This window comes from Balaenoptera musculus, chromosome 7 (assembly GCF_009873245.2).
Source record: "Balaenoptera musculus isolate JJ_BM4_2016_0621 chromosome 7, mBalMus1.pri.v3, whole genome shotgun sequence".
NCBI lineage: Eukaryota > Metazoa > Chordata > Mammalia > Artiodactyla > Balaenopteridae > Balaenoptera > Balaenoptera musculus.
This window is the reverse complement of record NC_045791.1, coordinates 39,585,343-39,609,967: the sequence shown is the minus strand read 5'-3', so window position 1 is coordinate 39,609,967 and position 24,625 is coordinate 39,585,343.

The following is a 24,625-nucleotide window of genomic DNA, read 5'->3' as shown; positions in this document are numbered from 1 at the left end:
AGAGAAGGCAGTCATTGAGAAAAAAGGTAACACTTAAGGTGGACCTTGCACATAAGAGAGATGAGAAAGGAATTAGAGGACAGTTAGTCAGAAATAGAATCATAAAGCAGGAATCTTAAGCAACCAAATATTTGGGTCATAAGTCCACCATTTTACAATTGAACCTTGTGAGAAAAATTGTTTGCAGGGTTCATTCAAACATCAGTATCTTGTTGCCCGAGGTTAGTTTAGACATACAGTAATTGCATCTTGTTTCCCAGTGTTTGTCTTAGCTGTCTGGTGTCCCACCGATCCATTGATTCTTCCCCACAGGCTACTGACTTCAGTTTTCAGTGAAGAGCATGCTGGGAGAAGGGCTTTGTTTCCTCAATGCTTCCAGTAGAGTGATGTTGTCCTGGAAAGTCAGATTTCTAGGTACTTCAAGTTTCCTGTGGCAGTGGTTAATTATCCAAAGGGAATTTTATATTTCTAGGAGAAATATCTCCAAGTCTTGGAGTCCCTGCAATGCTCTTGTCAATCAGACTTGAAAACAGTCTTTGTCAAACAGCAGGGTCTGTATGAATGTAGGTCAAAAATAGAAAAGCTTTCAAAAGATTAGCAGCAACTGGTGAAAGACAAGATGGTATCAAAATTATTCACAATCCCTTTCTTTCCCCTTAAAATTCATTAAGAATATCATTGTTGATGAAATCTACTGGATTTTAACAGTGTGTATAGCTCAGAAAATAGCTCTTTCATTCCAGGCTTCCAATCAGCACAGAAAAATTGTAAGCCCTATATCCCCTAACTTTTTAGAGGCGACAAGAAGAATTTGGAGTGGAATATAGAAACGTGTCTTTTTACATGCCTATGTCATATTAGAAGCAATCTGATAGGCACAGGCTTCTTTTTAAAGAAAGTCAGTTCCAATGAAGGTTTGGTATATCACTTAAAAGAAAATCAGGCAATCCCCCCACCAAAAAAAAAGGAAATCAGGCAACCCCCTTTACAGGAATAGTGTACATGATTCAGTAATAATTTCTAGCTTGTTAAAGTATCTTAATTTGTGTTGTTCTCCTAGAGATTCCTTTAAAAAACATAAGTGAAGGAATTTTGAATTTTGAGTTATTGCTGTTGTCACCTTCAAAGTACAACACATTTTAATTTTCAGTTTACCTATGCAATAGGTGGGGATTATTTTAGTTCTAAATGATACCTAGTATTTCTAGCTCTTTTACTCATAAACATAAAGACAGTGTTCAGTAGCTAATTAATATTAGTTTCTAGGTACCTTCTCATCATTTTGTGATCTTCACAACAATCCTTGAATTATGGAAGCTCACCTTCCTAAAATTTAGCCTCATTGTGCAAAAGGAGGGACTGGGACTCTTTTCTCAAGGCAGAATTCATGTTCTTTCTATCATGTCAAGATGCTTTCTTTGGTAAGAAACACAAGGGTTTAGATATACATAGTACAGGTATAGTGTCTGATGGTAAGAAATAGTGAATCATATATGAAAGATGACAATTAGTTCAGAGGTCATGTAACCACTTTGGAAGAGATTTCCAGAGCAAGAGAAAACCAATAAAAAGGGAAAACTGACATCTGAGAAATAGTAAGGATGGACTACCTCAAAGGGAAACTGAAATTACTTGTTTGGGGGGGGAAGAAATTGAAATTCCTTGGTCTTTCCCTTATGAAAATTCCCTTTATTGTGAAATGAACAACCCTACAGAAAATTTTATGGATGCTATACTTTTGGTATGAAGTGAAATCTATTTTTAAAAAAGAAACTAAATTCCCAGTGTTTTTGTCAGGCATACTTGTACCTAGTGAGAGTGTATATCAGTACAAACTTTGTGGAAAGAAGTTATATCCAGAATCTATGAAATGTCTTATTTTACTGTGAAATTTCACTTCCAGGAATTTTTCCCAAGGAGAAGATTAGAAATGTATACAAAAAATATGTATATATGTTTTGAATGTTTATTGAAGTATTACTTTTAATACTGAAAAAGTAGAAACAGCCCAAATGTCCAACTTTATGGAAATGTTTAGATGTATTAACATGCATGCATAAAATGGAATAATATGAAACAAAAAACACAATGTGTTTGAAGAACTCTTTGTGACTTGGGGATATGTTTATAATATAACATTATGTAAAAAAAAAAAGATGCAAACAATGTGCAGAGTATGATTTCAATTTGGGGGAAAAATATTTCCAAAATGAAAAAGGACTGAAGGAAAAACATCAAAAAATTTTTTTTACACTCCTACCAGTAGGTATTTATTTCCTCACACCTTTGTCAAGACTACATATTACAAAATCTTTTAATTTTTCAAATTTCCTGGATGTAAAATAGCATCTTGTTTTAATCTGCATTGGTTTAGTAAAGTTCTAAATAAATTCGATAAGAAACCAATTAAAATGTAATTAATTTCAGTTGCAGAAAATTGACATTTTTTCTTCTACTTTTATTGAGATATAATTGACATCCAGCACTGTATAAGTTTAAGGTGTACAGTGCAATCTGACTTACATACATCATAAAATGATGACCACAATAAGTTTAGTGAACATTTATCATCTCTTATAGATACAAAATAACAGAAAAAGAAGAAAAAATATTTTTTCCTTGTGATGAGAACTCTTAGATTTACTCTCTTATCAACTTTCATATATAACATAGATCAGTGTTAATTATATTTATCATGTTGCACATCACATCCCTAGTACTTGTTTATATCTTATAACTGGAAGTATATATCTTTTGACCACCTTTGTCATCATACAAAGATATTATATTATTTTTTACTATATTAATAGCAATTAAAACAGTGAGATTATGAAAGTCTTTTTCATCTTCAAACTTTTTTCTATTTTCCAAATTTCAACAGTATATTACTTTTATAATCAGAATATAAACAATATCTACTTTAAGAACTTTGAACATTTCAATCAACATTCTTTTAGACTTGTGATTTTAATAAATTTTTCTTTTGATCTTTTAGATGGTTTTTCAAAATATGCCTGCTTGTTGACATATCATTCTGAATATTAATTTTTCAGATGAATTCAGCATTGCAACAATATTTCAATTAAACCTTTGGGAGTGAAATATATATTGTTAATGGGATGAGTCTTGTTTTTATTTCAATTTGGTTCTGGTTTTAGGGAACCAGTGGTAATTCAGGTATTACTATGCCTCATTAAGAGGGTTTTAACTCTTTTAAATTTATGACTGATTTGGTTTAATCATTTTTCAACTGTACGTGGACAATCTTTTCTTCCTCTTTCTTGGACATATTGCTCCAGGAGCAGCTTTTAAAAAAAAAAAGATAATCTTAAATATTCTCACCACAATAAAGAAATGGTAATTATGTGGTGTGATGGAGGTGTTAGCTAACGTTACAATGTTAATCCTGTTGCAAGATAATGTGTATCAAATCAACACTTTGCACACCTTAAACTTACACAGTGTTATATGTCAATTACAGCTCCACAGAGCTGGAGAAAAAAAAAATGCTGGAGAGGAACTTTTGAAATATGTTGAAGAGAATTTTAAAATGAGCTGGAGAAAGGAGGAACAGATAAATTACTTTTTCATTACCCTCATTTCAATACCAATATTGTTTTTAAGGTTATAAGACTAAAAAGATCTTAGTATAAGGGTACCTGAAACTATAAAAAAGAAAATAAAGCATGTCCATTATCCTCATCACACTTACTCTTTCAGACATGTAAAAATACGTATATGCTGATTTTATCTTTACAAAAAAGTAATCAGACTGGAATATACTTACTTTGTAAACCTAGTAGTAAAAAGTAGACATCTTTTCCATTCAAAAGCTATGGACTATTTTAGTGGCCATAGAATATCCCATAGATAGAGTCCCAAGATTTATTTCATGAATTCTTAATTATTTTCATTTTTAATCATTACTAGTAAGACTGAGATAATCATTCTTGTATATACATTTTGACATATTTGTCAGATTTCTTTTCACATCTAGCAGAGCAAGTCCCCCAACATCACTCTTCTTGCTAATACATTTTCTGGCAAATTTCAAAGTGTGTTTTAATAGTTCCTTTATAAAATAATTTTGTCGTTACCCACACCCCCTACCAGCACCATAAGTATTTTGATTGAGAACATGTATTTGTTTTAATTAATTAATTTATTTATTTTTTGGCTGTGTTGGGCCTTTGTTGCTGTGCACGGGCTTTCTCTAGTTGCCGCGAGAGGGGGCTGCTCTTCATTGCCGTGCGCAGGCTTCTCATTGTGGTGGCTTCTCTTGTTGCGGAGCACGGGCTCTAGGCGCTCAGGCTTCAGTAGTTGTGGCACACAGGCTCAGTAGTTGTGGCGCACGGGCTTAGTTGCTCCACCGCATGTGGGATCTTCCCTGGCCAGGGCTCGAACCCATGTCCCCTGCATTGGCAGGTGGACTCTTAACCACTGCGCCACCAGGGAAGTCCGAGAACATATTTTTAATGTAATTATGTTTTACTGCTTGCTTTTGCTTTATACAGTTTGCCATCTTAATTAACTGATTTTCTGTATAGACCATCATATGAGTAAAAAATCATAACATAGCAATATTTTTAATATTTATATCTCTAATTTTGTGGTCTTGACTAATTGCATCAGATAACAATTCTAGGATGATGTTAAATAATAGTGGTGCTAATCATGTATGTCTTCCCCACAAATTTTTTTTTAAGGCATGATGCTGCCTTTTAGATAGAGATAGGTTGTGATTTTCTTCATTCTTCTACTCTTGTTTTATAAAGTTATTTTTTTTAATCAATAGTGATTGTATTTTTGTCCACTATATTTGTGGTATATGTGTAGTTAACAATAAGTATTTTTCATACTGACCCCTGAATATGAGGAAGTATTGATTTTTTTAACATTGATCCATCCTATCATCCTGAGAATAAATTTTACATATCCAATGGATATTATACTGATGAATTTGTTTTGTAAATATTTAGATTTTTGCTAATATTTATAAGTAAGAATGGTCTGCATTTGACATTTTTGCATGTTATATTTCTTGTATTAAATTCAGAATTATACTGACTTTATAGAATAACTTGGTAAACCTTTCTTTTTTTTTTTAGTACATGTGCAGGAAATTGTTTAAAAATCTAGTAATTAACCTATTCTTGAATGTATGATGTATGTATTTAAGCTTTCTCAGTCAAGTTCCTTTCTTGGGAGTAGTTCTTTGACTGTCTGTTTAAATTCCTTTTAAGTTATAATATATTTGGTTAGGGACTTCCCTGGTGGCGCAGTGGTTAAGAATCCGCCTGCCAATGCAGGAGACACGGGTTCGAGCCCTGGTCTGGGACGATCCCATATGCCACGGAGCAACTAAGCCTGTGTGCCACAACTACTGAGCCTGGGCTCTAGAGCCCACGAGCCACAACTACTGAGCCCACGTGCTGCAACTACTGAAGCCGACGCGTCTAGAGCCCGTGCTCCGCAACAAGAGAAGCCACCGCAATGAGAAGCCTGTGCACCACAACAAAGAGTAGCCCCTGCTCGCCGCAACTAGAGAAAGCCCGTGCGCAGCAACAAAGACCCAACGCAGCCAAAAATTAAATAAATTAAAAAAAAAAATGCAGCTGCCTGTTTTGTTTTATAATATTCCTTACTCATCTCTTTAACTCTCTGTATTTCTGTTTAATATTTCTCATCTAGTTTCCTCTTCATTTCCATGTGCTATTTCACCATGCAATTCTTGTTCGAAGAAATTAATTTCTATTGTTTTTATGGAGATTTAAAAGTAGCCATGGTATGAAACTTACTGTTTCATGAAGAAATAATTTTTAAGTGTTTTGGTCTTCCAATTTATGGATTCAATGGACACTTTTTACTATGCAAAGAACCAGTTGAAGAACCCTATTTCTTGTTTGCTTGTTGTTTTTTAACTTATCCATACTTATTTAGCCACAAATAGTAAGATTTTTATCCAGAAATAGGGAGAATGGCTTTCTCCTGGATCTCTTCCCTCTTTCCTTAAATAATATTGAAAACTATTTACAGTTCACGTTTAAATGCTTGTTGCTACCTCAGTGATGCATCTAAGTATGGGAACACAAAGACGGAGCTAAGGCCAAGGGCTGGAGAACTTTGTGCCATCTTTGATTGTGCACACATGTGCGCATATGTGTGAAGAAACTGTGACAGGTGTCTGGCTGCTCGCTCCCAGGCACCTATTTGAGATATTAAAGATAGCCTTGCTGCTTTGAGCTAGATCTCCATAGCTACTCAACGGAACTTCCCATGTTTCTTCTAATTTCTGACCAGACTCTTGGGATTCACTGTCACTATGGATCTTATGTAATATTTTGTTTGGTTAGTTTGGTTTTTGGTTTGTTTGAAACAGGAGCAGACTACTTATGACTGTAGAAAGATAAAACATTCAATAAGTGATAATGATTTCGATTTTGAGATCAGTTAGAAACAGATGAGAAAAAGATGGGTACCAATATAATGAATTTTCCAAACCTAGGGATCAATGGTATCTTTGATAAGATAGGATAATATAAAGAGAATTATAATTAGGTGTGAAAAAGATGATTCGGTTTTTAAATGCATTCAAGTATAAGAATATCCCATTAGAGATATTCTAGAGAGTGGTCTGCAAATGCTTGAACCTGTAAATATGGGCTGGGCCTCTAAAATCTATTTTAAAAGTCTTTCATGGATTCTGATGTGTAGCTATGTTTGTAAACTCCTGCTCAGGTCACCTGGAAATGTACATTTGGAGAGAAAGCAAGAAATTTGACCATATGTATGGAAATCCTTTAAATAAAACAGATGTGGTTATAAAGCAATCTGGCAATAAAATGCAAAAATGTAAGCAGTCAAATGAGTATTATCATTTCTGTTGTTTCACTACTTTCAAGTCTGTAATTTATTCTTTAGATTTCCTCAAATGAAAATTTTCATTTGAGAATGAACTTGATATTTTTAAAGCGGACTGAAGTCTTCTGGAATTATCTTTTTGCAGCATGACTGAGCAGGTCTTTGGGAATCTCTTTCCAGGTCTTGGACAATTGAAGAATGAAAGTGAAAACTAACTCTTCCTGAAGCTCTTAGGACTGGAGTTCAAATATCAATGTGAAGATAATTACCCTTAAGTTGATCAAGATGCTTATGATCAGAAGCACACTTCAAAAGGAAAGAGTCTCTTTTTCTTGACACTTATGTCCACAGTCCTGACACAAACAAGAGATAAGGCTTTTTAGTACATGCAAAAAGCCCAAGTATTAAGTCAAATTGTATGTAATAAGTGAGATTGGTATTTAACTACATGACAACTCCAGGTGAATAAAAAAGAGCAGGCCAAAAGACTACTCTTCCAATAATGGACTTCAGATAATTCAGTTCTATCCCAGCACTGTTCACATGTTTCAGCAGCTTGTATATTAATTTTAAGGATATGTAACATTAAAGCTGGACTAATTTCAAACATAATAGGCATCAAAAGAAATGTAAGTTCTGTGTTTATTTCGATTATGTGAGCATAGGAAAATTCTTAAGTAATCTAAAATTAAAGTGATAAAATATTTCTTTATATACCACTTCATTTTTTAAAACCTTAATTTTCAGTTTTCTTTTCCCTATCACATAGTAGAATTAATTTTATTCAAAGATTGGACAGATAAGAGGACAATATGCTTTCAGAAAGACTTTCTTCCTTGATTGGGTAATACCTGTAGTTCTCTTCAACTTTTTAGAGGTGGGGAAATTACCCAAGAGGCTCTGAAGACTACTTTGCCCTAGCTGAAGAATATAAGTTGATTTATTTCTTCAAACTTTAAATCTTGAAAATAATTTTTTAAAGAATTTATACTTTAGTCTATCTAGTTGTGGAAAGTTGAATGTTACGAATAACACAGATGGGCAGAAATGGAATAAAACAAAGTTACCAAAGATACATTGAGAACCTCAGAGCAAGGATGTTTTCTATGTCCTTAATCTTGGTGAGATCTAATGATGAAGTATAAAGCATGTTATTGATATGACACATCCTGTCTCATTATCCAGTAAGTTTATTCTAACAGGGAGAAGCAAAGTTTAATTTCCTTGCTGTGAAATCCCATGAGAGTGTGTAGATAGAACTACTTTAGGAAAATATGCTTCACCCTAATTGTGTATTTTTTTCTCCTGTGACATTTAAGTTTCCTGTGGGGTTCAGTCCCATTTTTGGGGGGATAGCAGGTAATACCTCCCAGTGATACACTGTGACTATAGAAGTAAAAGCGATATACACTTATCATATTTAAGAAATTATAGTCTAGCTCAGCTCTCTCATTTGTCGAACAGAGGGTTTGTAAACTCTGAAACATCATGCACTGGCTTGGTGACAGGGTCAGGACCTTAGCCCAGGTTCCTTCATGACTGCTCTCTTTCTTTCACATTATTCTTCCTTGTTGGGATCTGCTTAAGTTGCCTCAAAACTAATTTTCAAAAGTCACCATATGAACAAAAATACCAGCGGTTTATTTCATGTTACAAAGAAGAAACAGTGTCGAGAAGGAGATGTTGACAGAGCATATAGGCAGAGCGCTAACTTTAAAATGGGTGGTACAGAGGTGGGGATCAGCTGGGTCTCAAGCCAAGGGTCAGGGAGTCAGTGGTCATATGTAAGCAGGAATGGAAAAGGAAGCTGGTGTTAGGATCTGAGAGACCATCCTTGACCCTTGGGCTCAAAAGGGTTTAGGAGGAAGCATGGCTAGGAAACAAAAGATCACCTGTGAGGAGACCAGATATTAAGGCACAGATCAACAGTGCTGTTGCTGCATGAAGGACTCCTTTTAGAACTCTTTCAGTAGAGTTGAGGGAGGGAAGGACACCTTAGATGCCGTGGGGTCCCTGATCATGGAGCCCAACCTCAATTCCTATTATCACTGTATAGCATGGAGTTTGTTTTTCTTAGACAAGATCGAATAACTAACGCTTGAGGCAGAACTCATACTCCAGCTTCCATGCTATTTCCACTACAGCTAGGGTAACTGTACAGTTCACAGTCCAACTCAGGAAAATTTTGAGAATAAAATGATGGCTATTAGTAACTATGCCAGCACATAAGGCCCAGGGCATGGCTTATGGTTACCCTAACCATAGAATTATATTTATTTTGATCTCTCATACTATTTCTTCTGTTATCTACCTAGTCCTGAATCTTTTTCTTATCATTAAGTTCTGATTGCTGTAGCAGGCCTCTAGTGCAGGATGTTGCTTCCTATGCCTGATGTTCCTATCTTTCTACACACACAGTCTTTTGAGGAGACTCTACCACCAACTAGTTGCATGCTCTTGGCCAACTGGCCAACTTACATAACTTCTCTGAGCCTTGTATTAAATTAACATAATATAAAATAACCCTTCTGTGACTCGAGTTCTACCCTAGTTTTGCTGACCTTATTGTAGGTCTTTGGCATTGTTGTCAGTGGTGCTTTGCTGAGTCTCTGGACGCTGACTCAGCAAAGATTGAGTCTTTTTCTCGTTTGAACCCTGCTGTCCTTCTGGCCTTGAGCCTCACTTGCTATGGAATTTCAGCACTGATGCTTATTTATCAGATTATCAGCTTCTTGGCATATTGTTAGGATGGCTTAAAATACAGGTATTTCTATATAAATGGAGATGCTTTAACACTTTATCCTTTTTAATAATCAAGCTAAAGAAACTGCAGCCATCAAACTCTGGTGCAGTCTCTTTTATTGAATGTGATAACATTACTGGGTAGCACTCAGTGCTCTTGTGGGGATTAATGCATGAAAATGCCATTTTGCATAACAATGTCAAAAGCGTAACTCTGAAAAGGTCCATCTTAGTTATAAAACTCAAGCAGATGATTGATACATTATCTTTAGAGAATTCCAAAATGCTCTGTGATTCTGCATTGTATAATGTCTCTGACAAGATATAAGAAGAAAGTATTCCATTTAAGTACACAGGTGCAGATCTGATCCCAGAGCTCTGTTTCCGAAGTCGTGTTTGTTTCAGGTAAAGGTCACCAAAAAATGTTCCTTTTGAAACTTCAGATATTAGAAGAAAATATGGCAATATTGGGGTGAATGACCTTTGTGTTGATCACTCTGTCAAGAATCCATAAGTATGGGCAGATGCCTTTGCCTATATTCACAGATTTTTAGAACAAAATTCAATATTTGGCATTATTGTCAACTGCATTTTATTTGACAAATGCAGGCTCTGCGACATCAATATTTAAAACCCTTAATATGATACTCTCTAGATCGTAATTCTGTAGGGAAAAACACTACCCTCTCTCCTTTCCACTATTGAGAATAGTAAAGGGTTCCACATACTTATGTGGTTTTTATTCTTTCTTGTTCCTTGTGGCCCTTTATTTTGTGCTGCTGTTTATCAAGAAATGCCATGTGAAAGTTAATAATAACATAATTTAGAGCAATAATTACATTTTTATTCAATAGCTGTGGGAAAACACTGGGTTGAATAATGAGATAAAAATGAGTGTCTCAGGCCTAACAGGACATTAATCAACATACTAACTGTGTGGGCAAACTGATTTCAGACTGTTACGGCTTAATTTGTCTCAAAATCATTATTTTTAATTTATTGCATAATGTACTTTAAAATATGTGTTGAACTGATCATAAGGAAACAGTAGATTTCAACAGGAGATGCTACTCCTTATCATGTCATGAGTTAGCCTCTTTTTATAGCACACGGTATAAAATCGATATTCCTGAAACTCTGACATTTCATAGCTATGTTCAGATAAGACTAAATTAGTTCTGCAACCTCTCTACCTAAATTCAGTTATAATATCATAGTCTAGATATTTTCATAATCCTAATTGCCAAAATATATTTACTACTCCTTGTTGTTTTCAAGGATTTTCACAAAAACTGTTTAAATATCATTGCAGTTTCAATAAATAAGAGGAATCTTCCAAACCCAGGAATCTTTGACCAGTTTCATGCGACAGGAATTCAGTTCTTAACTCTAGATCTTCATTTAACACAAATTTGATCCTTTGGAGACCTCAACCACGCCTACGGATTCAGCCATCACTGACACGCTTCTCCTCATCTTTCAGGAATCGCTTTCAACGTTCCTCCCCAAGGGAATCACGCCTCGGCTCCTCCCTCCCCGGTCCAGCCCAGGGATTCATTCTTTCCCCTATGCTCCTGAGTAACCTCTGATGTTTCTTCAGCACTTATTAAACAAAAGTGGAATCATTTGTTTACAAGTCAAATTCATTTGTGTGGCTGTTTTTCCTTAAGGAGAAGGACATTTCTATCTTGCTTTAAGAGGTCATGATGTCTGCACTAATACAGAGAAAAAAATTATATAGATAATTCACATGGAGATAAAATAGTTAATTTAAAAGCTGACGACTGCTGAAGTAAGGAAGAATTCTACCAAGGCTCACTCATACTTTTTAGGGAAAACACGATAACGATATTTTTGTGCTTAAAAAGACATTGCGAACAAAATCCAGTAAGACTGGGTAAATGTGTGTATGGAGTACAAAGTAGAAAGAACTTTAGAGACAAAAAAATTGATAGAAATAGGAAAGTCAAGAAGAACAGTGTTGAAGTGCATTAGGAGAATAAAAATAATGATATGCATATTTTATGGTGAAACAAAAAGACCTAGTATGAGCTGTCTAGCATACTGGCCTTGTAAGAATTCGGCTTTCACTCTGAGGGAAATGGGAACTACTGATAGGATTTGGGCAGAGTAGCAACACGATCTTACTGTCCAGGAAAATGTTTGAAAAAAAGTATTTCGAAATGAGAGTGGCTGCATATAGAAAGGATGAACAACAAGATCCTTCTGTATAACACAGGGAACTACATTCAATATCCTGAGATAAACCATGATGGAAAAGAATATAAAAAAATGTACATATATATATATATATATATATATATATATATAGAACTGAATCACTTTTGCTGTATAGCAGAAATTAATATAATATTGTAACTCAACTATATACTTCAATTTTTTTAAAAAAGGCAAAATGAAAGTGTGACTAACTGTTCAATGTTGCCGACCGAGTAAGACGAGGTCAGAGAATTGACCATTAGATTAACCATTAATAATGGTTTGAGATGTAAACCAGACTTGATTAGAGTGGGTTTAAGCAAAAACAGGAAGAGAAGAACTGGAGATAGTGAGTGTGCACACTGATTTGAGGACTTTCTGTATTAAGGGAAGCAAAGAAATGGGGTAAGAGATGACATAATTGGAGTCAGGAGAATTTCTTTTTTAAGATGAAGGGAATAAAATCATACTTCTGATAAACAGTATCCAGTAGAGGGTAGAAAATAAATGAAAAAGAAAAGAAAGGGAAGAATCACTGAGGTGGTATCTTTAAGTAGTAGAGACGATCCAGTGCAGAATTAAGGGACTGGCCTTAGATAGGAACATGGACAGTTCACCCATAGTAAGGGGAGGAGGACAGCCTATAAGTGTACAGATGCCATTGGTGGGTAATTTTGTGGTGTTGGAAGTTGGTAGAAATTGTCTTCTGATTGCTTAAATTTCCTTGCTCAAGTAAGAACTGGGTCATCAGCTGAGGATGAGGATAGGTGAAAAGGTAGTACGTACAGATTTGAGGAGAGAAAAGGAGGTTTGAAATAATCATGTGGAAAAGTCAACAGATCAAAGAAATGCAGTAAGAGTGCACAGAAATATTAAGGGGCACAGAATTAGATGTAGTAATGGTTAGAATTTTGCCAAGTGACTATGCTTAAGTGAGAGCTGATGCAGTATTTTATTATCCATATCTATTATTTTCGCAAAGCCTATCAATCAGAGCTGCCTGACCTGCATGAAACTGTGAAGTCAATGAAAAGTAGACTTTTATTTTTTTGAGCCACAGAGAGGTCAGTCTCGGGGGGTGGTCTTTGTTATACCTGCTAATATTAAATAAGCTAATAAACACTTGTAAAAATCTTGCCCATTTCTTTGTAAAAATTTAGCAATGATGTAAAAAGTAAAGCCTATATAATAAAGGGATTTCTGGTTCCATTTGCTTTCCAAATTTCCCTGTGTGTCTTATATCTTAACCTATATTCTAATTTCTGGGTCTTAAAATTCTTTGCAGTTTCATAGAACCTAATACAGCTTTTATTTTCTCCATAAATAATTGTTGAATAATGAATGAATAAGATTCATTTTGTGCAAGATTTAGAGTTACTATCTTATTCTATTAGTTAGTTATTTCTTCTGGGTTTTTTTCCCCCGGAAGGAAGTGGTAGCAGAAAGGCATGAGAATTTGGTTTCATAGTGAAATGTATGCATGCACTGAAAGGTTTCTGACAGGCTTGTTTCATACACTATGAAATAAAACAATCCTCACTCAGACTTGGATGCTGAATATTTTCTTGGCAGTCCACGGTGCCATATTTCTTCAATGGCAGCGTCTCTAAGCAGTGTATACTTTTGTTGGAGACCTTTGGGTTATGACATTTGCCTTTGCCCAAATATGCCTCTGAGAACACAGGGCAATGTTTTCAAAAGAAAACACACACATTCACTGGGAAGTACATTGACAATGAAGTTGCAATTGACTAGTGCCCTAAGCCACGTGAGTTATTTGTACGAGCGAGTAGCTATTTCAGAAAAATTAATTCTATTCCTTAGAGGCGTTCTAATGTAACTAAAAATGGAAAAGTCAAGATCTCAAAGTATGTAGTTATTGGAATGTCTATACCCTCCTTCCACCAGCCATGATTTTCCTTAAGAATAGCACAAACAGAAGCTAACCCAGGGTTGGAAAGGATATTGAAAGCGTATAAGGGTATCTAGTTCATCCCTTTACCTGTAGGTCAGATTAAACCTAAACTTTATATGGCCCCAAGAGTGCTCCAAGGTTGAGGAAAATTACACATGGTAGAGCACATGTCCCAGTCTACTCCCAAGTCATGGAGTTGACCATTTTTACTACTTTCTTTCTTCCGTTTCTTCCCTCCCTCCCTTCCTCTTTCTTGCTTTCTCTTTAATGAAACAAGGGGCACTGTGTTTAGATCTCATACTTTGTCTCTATAATTCAAAACAGAAAGCTTCTAGTTTCAAAGACTTTATTCCAATCTTCAAACTGAACTTTTCCTGATTGTACTGTCCTCATCTTTCAGAAATACTCACTCATGTGTGATCCAATCAAGTAAAGCCTCTTGCAGGCCTCCACATTCACACTCACTCTATGCAGACCAGTCTCTTCCCCTAAGCTATGGCCTGTCACTGCTTGTCAATCATGTTCCACCAGTCTCCACAGAACCTGTTCAGCAAGCTCTACTGTACATGCTTTTATCCTTAAACTTACACCTTGAGAGTTACTTAGTGAACACACAGGTCCATATATATAGAAGGATTTTAGACAAATAAATCTCATTGGGTATATTACATATATTTAAATCTTTCCCTTTTATTTTTTATTCTGTAATGTTAGATTGTAGTCTTCCCTTTCCTCTGTGACTTCCCTCTGTGTATAGCATTTCTTCACTATTATAGTGTTAGATGCCTTTCTTTGAGAATAAATCTAAACCTAACCCTTTTCTTCAGGCAAATTTGAACAAATCCAGCTTAAGTATCAACAAATTTAAATTTAAAACATCTAAAAATGAATCCAATATCTTTATTAAACTATTTCAATATTTAACAACTTTTATTTCCTATCATTTACTTGCTAACATATATATCTATATGTATACATGCATATTTGTGTGTATATATCTGAAATCAGTTCATTTATACAGCCAAATATATGTTTCATTATACCTGATACTCTATAAAATACTTCTTCTTGTTTTCCTTTAAAAATAAAATGGTTGCCAGAGTCCATGAATGATGTACAATATCTGAATTGGTAGCACTTAGCAATTAGGTAGTTAGCAATGCTAATGTCAGATGCCAGACAAACTGGATGTCAAACAAAGGCTCACTTGACTTCCCATCCGGTATGACCTGCAAAGCTGGCTACGGTTATATACTTTTCAGAAGACAAAAGGCAAGTAATGTTCAGAAGTTGGCAGAGCAACTCTGGGTACAATACACAGGAAAGAGGAGTTTAAATACCTGGCATTTGAATCAAAAGTTTGGAAGAGGGAACACTTCTTAGAAAGCAAATAACCTTGTAAAATTTCTCTCTTGTTGAAATATGCAAAGGGGTATATTAAAATCCCAGTATAATTAAATGTTCGTTGTATTTGTTTTGATTTTCATCAGTTTAGATGTTTGTGAATCACGTTTAGCAATTTACTGTATACTCTGATTAAGACTTACATTATGTCTGGTAATGTACTTTTCATTTCTGGCATTTAACTTGCCTTTTATTTACAGTGTCTATCTAGCCCAATAGTCTTCATCTTTTTATGCACATGTCCACCATTCATACTAAGTTCCTGAACATATTAACACAGTTGGATAGTTCCCAATTCTGGGAAGCAATTACTAGTGTTAGTTCCATTTTATAGATGAGGAAACTGAAGCACAGAGGTTAAGCAACTTTATCCATGATGCAATAGCTAGAAAGTATTTGAGTATAATCAGTTTAATTATAAGGTCTTAATTTTAACATATCAAAATTTTTTATTTATATACATTTAATTCATATCCTGTCACATAATTGAACTCTTCTATCAATTCTAGCAGTATTTTAGACATTGTTTTAGCTTCTCATACCATAGAATTAACCTTTCATTTGTTCTGTCATCCCTTCTCCATTGAACAAAGAAAGGTTTCTTTGTTCATTCTGCACCAGGGTTGTCTTTCTCTCTGAAGGAGAGAAAAATATATCCTCAATTTTAATCCAGCTATGAAGTTCTTGGGTCAGTATTAGAGAGACATAAGTCAATCTATACGTCAAACTAATAAATGTATACGGTTCAGTTTTATGCAACTGTTTTCCCTTATAAAATATTATTTTAATCTGAAATACATAGGCAATATGCTGAGTTTTAAATAAAAATTAATTTGTTCATATATATGTATTCACCAAAAAGCTTTAATTTTACATGGTTCCAATAAAGCAAACACTTATTCAACCTTAACTCACATAACACCATGTGTTAATTTCATATATTTAGTAGCCAAAAAGCAAGAAAACCATCCATACACAAACATCTATTCATGAGGACCTAATTATTACAGAGTTTTACTAATGGGTTTATCGAAACCTCTTTTTATAAAAATGCAAACATCAAGTTACAATAAATAGTTCTGCATGGCAATTAGAATTATTATCTTTGCAGCGTACTCTTTAAGTAGTTCAGGTGGTAATAGGGGAGAGATTAAGCTTTATGCAATTTTGATGTGTGACAAATCCAAGAATTGACAGAACCAAGTAAATCATGTGTATTATCATGCCTCATCTGAATGTCTCTACAACATATACAAGTTGAAGGATTAAGTGTGAGAAGAGCTTTCAGAGCTGAGTTGGTGCTGGGGGCTGTCTTGACACTGATTAAGACCCTGACAGAGTGCACAAAAAACCCATTTGTTGGCATGACATGTCAGATAGATGAAGAATCAGTCTGTGTCTATTGAGTTCAGTTTTCTTTCAAACGGACTTCCAGATCAGCTGCAGTATTTTTCAGAGGCAAATAGTACATTGATTTTTAATATGGGCATTATGCAAAATATGTAGTAATGAAAACTTTTTAAAGAGGCTTTTCTATATAGCATTAGTAAGCACAATGAACAATTGTGCATTAATATGAGCAGTGTTTCCTTCCATCTTCTACTTCTAAGAGCCACTTTTTAAAACAGCGGCTCCCATTAAAAGGCTAATTCTCTTTCTACCCATGACTAAACTGTGTGGTGAGGTTTATTTTGCTTGGCACTGAAAAATAAATGATGGAAAATTGGAGCTAACAATATGTTCTGATTATTCCTACGGTATACAATATTCTCTGAATGTGACAAACCATGTTTATCCCACTAGGGAGAGTGAGTAAGGGAGAGAGAGATTCCCCATGATTTATTGGCATGCATAGTGCTGTTAAATAGACATTTTCTTATTCTACCTTGACACTGACATATTTTATTTCACTTCTAAGAATTAAGATTTTCACATAAAAATCTTACCTAAATGTTGTATTGACTATGAGAAATATTTGGGGCAGTAGTTGAGATCATTGGGTCCATCAAGTATTACGTTTCCCTTGTTACTATTCTAAATCATGTGGGTTTTTTATTGTTTCTAAGATATTTAAAGTAGTTTGTTTCCCATATTTCTATATTAAAAAAAAATAGTAGCACAGAGTAAGCAGAACATGACTCTAGAATGCCAAATTATTCAGTTAAGAAAGCATACAAGATTATCACCATATATACCCTTGTTCTCGCTATATTTCTAACTTAAAACCTATGTTCATACAGAGCAGAACTATCCAATAAGGCTGGCTATCCCAGTATAAGAAAAATACACATTCCAAGCAATCATTGTATTAATATCTGCTCAGTGGTGAATTGCTTATGCATGAAAGATGTTTCTTCTGAAAAGGGCAAGGGGGACCAAAGGACCACAAACAGTCTCTTTCATAGTTCTAGTTGAAGTGAAAAATAAAAACCTTAAGATGACTGTCCAGAGTTATGAGTATAATCTGTGATCAGAGAAGACAGTAAAGATAATGACTCAACATATGAAACTTGACTCTGTAGTTGAGTTTGTGACAAAATACAGAACAGCAATATACCAAATAATTTTAAAATGTGTAATATTTAATTGTATATTAAATATATATATAGTGAGATATAACCTAGAGGGGGGAAAATAGCATCTTTAGTTAATTGGTATCGTTATTCTTAAATTTTTGTGTATGTATTGTATAGTGGGATAAAAACCAAATAAGTTATTATTATGGTGTCATTGAGAACCAGGGAGGTTTGGTAAGGGAGAAACAGGATACAGACGTAAGATAGATGAGATTAAGTAAAAATTCTGTAGTCCTGAAGAATTATAAGTAATTGTGATGTATTAAAAAAACATTCCTTAGCTAAGTCTACTTAAAAAAATCCTAGAAACAATGATCTAGCAAGATCCCTAGATCCTCATAGTGGTCTCTAATATCACTTTTCTCTAAAAGAATACAAGGATCCTTGGGGGAAATGGCAGATTCCACACCTTGGGCAGGATATATAATTATGAGCTTGAAACAGTTTGTCATACAAAAGCAAGGAAACAGACTGCTAGGATAATCATAAAATGACTTGGAAGCCTACTTGATGTTTTTAATAGTACAAACTGGGACAATTTAGCATCAGTAAGCGTAGAACATGCAAGGAATTGAAATACAATACATCTAAAATATTTAAATCAATGAGGTGATAATAATACTTTTTAAAAAAACCCACAACTCATCGCTGGCCTCTGGAGGATGCCAAGAAACCAACTTACTTTTAAAACTAGCAAATAAAATACTTATTCTGCTTCTTCTACGCAATTTGCGCTTCAAGGTGTCCAAGTAGATGATGAGAGGAATTTTCTCTTTATTGCAATAGTTCAGCTAATAATTGAAGAAGGAAAGACATAACTAAAATGACCATTTTTATAAAATAATGAATTTAGGCCAGAGATCAGCAAACTTTTTCTGTAAAGGGTCAGGTAGTATTTCAGACTTTGAGACTCATGTGGTCTCTGCTGCAACTCTGCTGTTATAGCACGAAAGATACTATAAACGATACGTAAATGAATACATGTCTTTGTTTCAATAAAACTATACTTACAAAAATAAGCTGCATGACAACAAACCATGGGCCATAGTTTGTTGACCTCTGATATAAGCAATGATCATCAATGATGGCTAACATTATAGTCATTATGTAGTTTTACTTTATAATGTATATACTATAATAACATTGTATATTACTAGAAATGAATAAGCTTCACCATAACAAGAATAGGGTATACTCATTTTTATTATGCTTATTGATTACGTCATTTTATAATCTTTAATCAATGAAAGTGAAAGTGTAGTTATAGGAAACTTCTGAACTTAATACATAGCATAACAAGGTGAAAGTCCCAGAAACAAATATGCAATAAAATTGTATTTTAGGTTTTACAGAAATGCTAAAATCTTTCAAATTACACTTCTATCCTTTATATACCCAGCAACTAGTTATGTATAAGAAGCATTTGAATTTTTATTTTATGATATATAATATTTGACTTGATGATTTCACTCTTCATTTAAATTATTTATAAGAAAGCATCACGTATCTCTTTAAAAGATATTTCTTTAAGATTTCTAACTTCTTTTCTCAGTCTCCATAAATACTTATTATTGGTTTATGTAAATACTGTGATCATTATTATTACAGTCACAACTATCATTCATTAAGCCTCAACCATGTTGTAGGCACTTTGTATATATTCATTAAATTTTTAATATTTAAAACAACCTTGGAGCGATGGCCTTACTACCACTGCATATTAGAAAACTGAGATTTGGAGGAGGCAATTAATATTCCTGAGTTTTTAGTCTTAAATGAAGAGCTAAGTTTCAGGCTTAGATCTGAGTCTCTAGAACTCACATTTTTTGCAGCCTACAACACTATATAAGGTAACTAAAGCCATGTGTCAGAAACCTGTTGTTATCATGGAGACACCACCAGTCCAGCCTAATGGCAAATGCAGTCTTCTTTATTCCAAGTGAATATCATACACTTACATATTACTGGCAAGCAAGGGGAACCGGATAGAGAAATAGAAATGATACCAACTGTCTGGAATGTGTATTCCACTGAAAATGTTAAGATGATATTCTCAGTAAAAAAAAAAGAAAAAAAGATCAGTTTGAGGTGACCTAGTATATGATTTCAAAATACATGAAGGCTAAATTAATCCGATTCCAGAAAATGTAACATATGAGAAAAATCATCTAAATATTAGGAAAAATTGTATTACAAATAGATTTTGTTTACTATAAAGTTAAGAACTTTTTATTTTAAATAATATATATCTGAGGACTTTTCTTAGAGCATCATATTTTTAACATTTTGGTATGTATATTCACTTACATAAAATGTCTTCAAAATACATTTGGACGGTTATAGAGTCAGATTTATTCTTTTATTTACAGTGATATTCCATTAAAGTTAAGGCCCTGGGACTTGGATTTCTGTTCAAAAATTAAAATTTGGATCTCATTCTCTTCTCCAAGAAAATGACTGTAGTGGGTTTTGCCAGTTCTTTTGAAAATCACAAATTTTTCATAATCACAATTCAAATAAGTTGCGACTCTCCAGGACAAACCTACACATTTATCAGTCATTGATTCTTCAAATGGTCGTGCAGCCCTTCTCAGTGCATTGGTACATACTGTACTCATATTCTTCACTCAACTCATACTGAATATGAACCTCTTCATTTCTTTATAGGTTTCATTTTCTCTCTAGCTTCAGGTAACACAACCTGTTGTCTGCCTGAAATTCATTCCCACCACTTCTCCCTGGGTTAACTCCTCCCATAATTCAGGGCTTAGAAGTTACTTCCTGCTGGAAGCTTTTGCAGACTTTTTACATTTGTTTGCAGCACACAGGGGGATTTCTATTCAAAGCATGGACCTATTCTAACTCCTTCCAGCATGGCAAGGGTTGGGTCTTTATCTTGATATTTGACGCATCCTCTCTCTTCCAGGGCATGGGAGTTAATGTTTCTACTTTACAAGTTTGCTCAAACAAAATCCCAACTCCTTGTCAACAAAACACAAGGGGAAGCTGTTAGTTTTTCATGGGAAAAAAGTGATTGTGAAAACAGGAACACTATACATTGGAAAACATCAGGTTGCAGCTGCAGGCTAAGTAGACAACTAAAAATCACCATGAATACTCTTTCTTCCATCACTATTGGATAGTACAGTGGGACTCATGTCTTATCTCTAAAGTACATCCAAGGAAAGGGAAAACAGAGGCTTGTCCTCTGCTGCTGTTTTGACACCTGTATTGACAATCCCAAATCCAGTTTGTCCAACCAGTTTACTTGAGGCAGTCAATTTTTTTTCTGTGGAACTTTAAGGCTTCCATTCAAAATGGCTCTTGGCTGTTTTCCATTGGGTATCTACATGTAATACAATTGCTATACCAATTGCTAGTAACCAAGATGGTGAAGTCAGCTATTTGTTTGACTTCAACTAGCTGAAAATCTGGTAGTATCTGCTGCAATTATAGCCCAGGTTAGAACTCTGCTAGGAGTAGGAAGTTTCTAATGAGGTGAAAGAATAGACCATCCAAAAGTTCAGAGTTTGTGGAAATAGTAAATATCTGTTCACTTTATTTTATCAAGGACATCCCCTGATTATCTCTTTAGAATGAGGACCAGACTCAGTTCTCTAATTAAAAAGCCCTGCTTACTAGGAAAAATAGCCCCAGGGACATTCCATTTCAGGTGTTTAAAAAGGCAAATGCGAAGCTTGAATTTTTGTGTGCATGCATGTGTGCTTTAAGTATTTGAAACATGCCCTGAATAACACTGCACATCTAATCTTGGATGAGATGCCCCCTCTATATGCTCTTATAGCATCTTTTACTTCTACCATCATAGCATTTAACACACTACATTGACTTGTTAATTTAAAATCTATGAAGGCAGGAACTATACTGTTCTTCATTTTTGTGTCTGTAGTACCTAAAACAGCTCCAGACACAGAATAAGAAGTCAATAAATATTAAGTGAGTGAATATCACATCAATGATAAAAGGCAGAATGGATTGTGGGTTTCCTTTTTACAACTCTTAACATATTCATGTAGATTTTTTACATGTATTTGTTTATCCCAAATATCATTCATGCAATGAAAAGCATAGCAACGTAAAAATTGTATGACTCCCTCTATAATGATAAAACTAAAAACCCATTGATCTTACTGCTCTGTTCTCTCATCAACAAAATACACAGGAAGACAAGAGAAGTCCAAAAACACTTTGCAGGCTACTCAACGTTTATGCATTTTCAGGTGGTTGAAAACAGCAGCAGATAGATACTTTTTCAATTAATTTTAAATGAAAAGACAACCTGAGCAGAGAATTCCATAGCAGAGACCATAGTCAGAATGCCCTGGCACCAAGTGTCTCAAGATTAAATCAAGGGCAGATTAAATACCCTGCTGTGTCATAACTCAGTGACAAACCCATCATGCTACATTTTTCTTCCAAAAGCATTTTTGAATAGAATGTTACTAAACAGAGTCCAATTTTAGAAGTAAAAGATTGAAAGGTCATTTAGTCCTTCCTGAAAGGACCTGAAAACTTCCTCTTTACAATACAGCATATAGTATTTTCTCCAGTTTAGTTTTTTATATATTAAACGTTTTGCCCAAATTTCCACAGAAACTAATTTCTGTGAATTTGGCTCCCCATTTCTCTTCGAACAAGAGTCAAAGAACTTAATGATTTGAATCCTACGTGACCTTCCCTCTGCCACCAACTATATACTAAGCTCTTCTATTCCCCTCCATCTTGACCACCCCCTCTAGCTTCCTTGTTCTTCCTTGTACGGGCCAGGCATGCTCCCACCTCAAGGCCTTTGTGCCGGCTGCTCGCCCTGCCTGGACATCCTTCTTGCAGAAATCACCATGGATCATCATCCTTGCCAATTTCACATCTTTGCTCAAATGTCATCTCCCAGTGAGACCTTCCTTCCCTACCTGCACTGGAACCTTGACCCAGCACTCCTCCTCTCTCTACTCAGATATACATCTCCCATAGTATATACACCACTTTCTAATATGCTATATAAATTACTATTTATTATCCTCAGTGTGAGTTTTTCCCCAATTAGGGTGTAAGCTCCAGGAGGGAAGATAATTTTTTTCTCTCTCTAGCACCCAGGACAAACAGTACCTGGCATTATGTTAGGAAATATTCATTGAACAAATAAATGTAATTGTTACATATCAAAAAATAAAGTGTGTAGTTCTCCAAAGGACTTAAAGAGGATGAACCACTTCTTGAAATGCTTACTTTAAAAGAGCAGAATTAGGGCTTCCCTGGTGGTGCAGTGGTTGAGAATCTGCCTGCCAATGCAGGGGACACGGGTTCGAGCCCTGGTCTGGGAGGATCCCACATGCCGCGGAGCAACTGGGCCCGTGAGCCACAACTGCTGAGCCTGCGCGTCTGGAGCCTGTGCTCCGCAACAAGAGAGGCTGCGACGGTGAGAGGTCCGTGCACCGCGATGAAGAGTGGCCCCCGTTCGCCGCAACTGGAGAAAGCCCTCGCACAGAAACGAAGACCCAACACAGCCAAAAATAAATAAATAATTAATTAATAATAAAAAAAAAAGAGCACAATTTTATATGCAGTTTGATTACAATTATGTAAAGAGAAATTGAAAAAGCAACCAAACCTCCCACGCACAGAGATTAAAAAGAAGAAAAAGAATGGAAGACTATACACACAAGAATAAAACTCACAGAAATTGAAATCCTATGATGAAACCATGGGTAATTTTTTTTCCCTTCCTTTAAATTTTCTGCAACGTATAAATTTTTAAAGAGACATTATTTTAGTGTTTAAAATAAACATGAGAAAAAAAGAAATACATAAAATGGCGTTAAAGTTTTTCTGTGAAGAAATGCAGAGATTTTCAAATAGCTTCTATGACCAATCCCCAAAGAGAATCTAAATTTAAGAAAATTTCTTTTTATTTTCTTGATACTTTTCTTTTCAGTTAGGTGTCATTGAGTCTTTTAAGTTCAGAGTTCTTTGTCTGAAAACCTCCTTAGAGAATACTGGCATCTTCAAGCACATATCTTAGTCCTAAATCTGGGTGGTTTTATTTTGTCTTCCGCTTCCTTCTGTAAAATTGAATAGGAAGACTTACTTAGACTGGAAGGGTTATTTTAACCACATTTAGTTGTAGAAAAACCCAGCTGTTTTTATGAAAGGGAGCTTTTAAACTAAATAGAAACAATTCTGTTACTCATAACATCAAACTACATCTCATGAAAGCAAGTGCTGCCCAATTTAATAGTGGAAAAATTTTATAATAAACAAATGCCTTTGACATCAATGACAGTTAAATGTTGCTTGGTTTTAGCAAATGGATCACTATTTATCACAGACACCGTACATTAACTTGGATTCTTTTTTAATTTTTATCAAAAAATGTAACAAAATAGTAGGGAAGAGTTCATACAAAAAAACCCCTTCCATCCCACCTTTTACAAACTGCAATCCCACATTCCATAGAGGCACCCCACTGAATCTAATGAATCCGTATCTATTTGGACTATCTACTTGATTCACACACACTATCTCCCTCCATTCTCTCTTTCGTGGTACTCAAATTTGTTCGAATCTTACATTGGTTGAATATCTAAGTTTAATTAAAATGTTTTAACATGTATTTCTTGTTCCATACACTTTCAGAAATACCTGTGTAGTCTTATAAAAAATTCCAAGATAGTCCTTATTTTTATTTTTTGCTCAAATTAAAAAAAAAAAAGCTTATTTGCACCTCTACCCACTTCCTCCCTATTATATTCTTACATTTTAACTGCATCTTCCTTTTTAAGAATATAATTATTTAAAAAATGATTAAATTTTATTGACAAAATTTTCCAGTTTCTGTAGTGACCATTCTATTTGTAATCATTCCTTGCCTCTGATTATATTCTCCTTG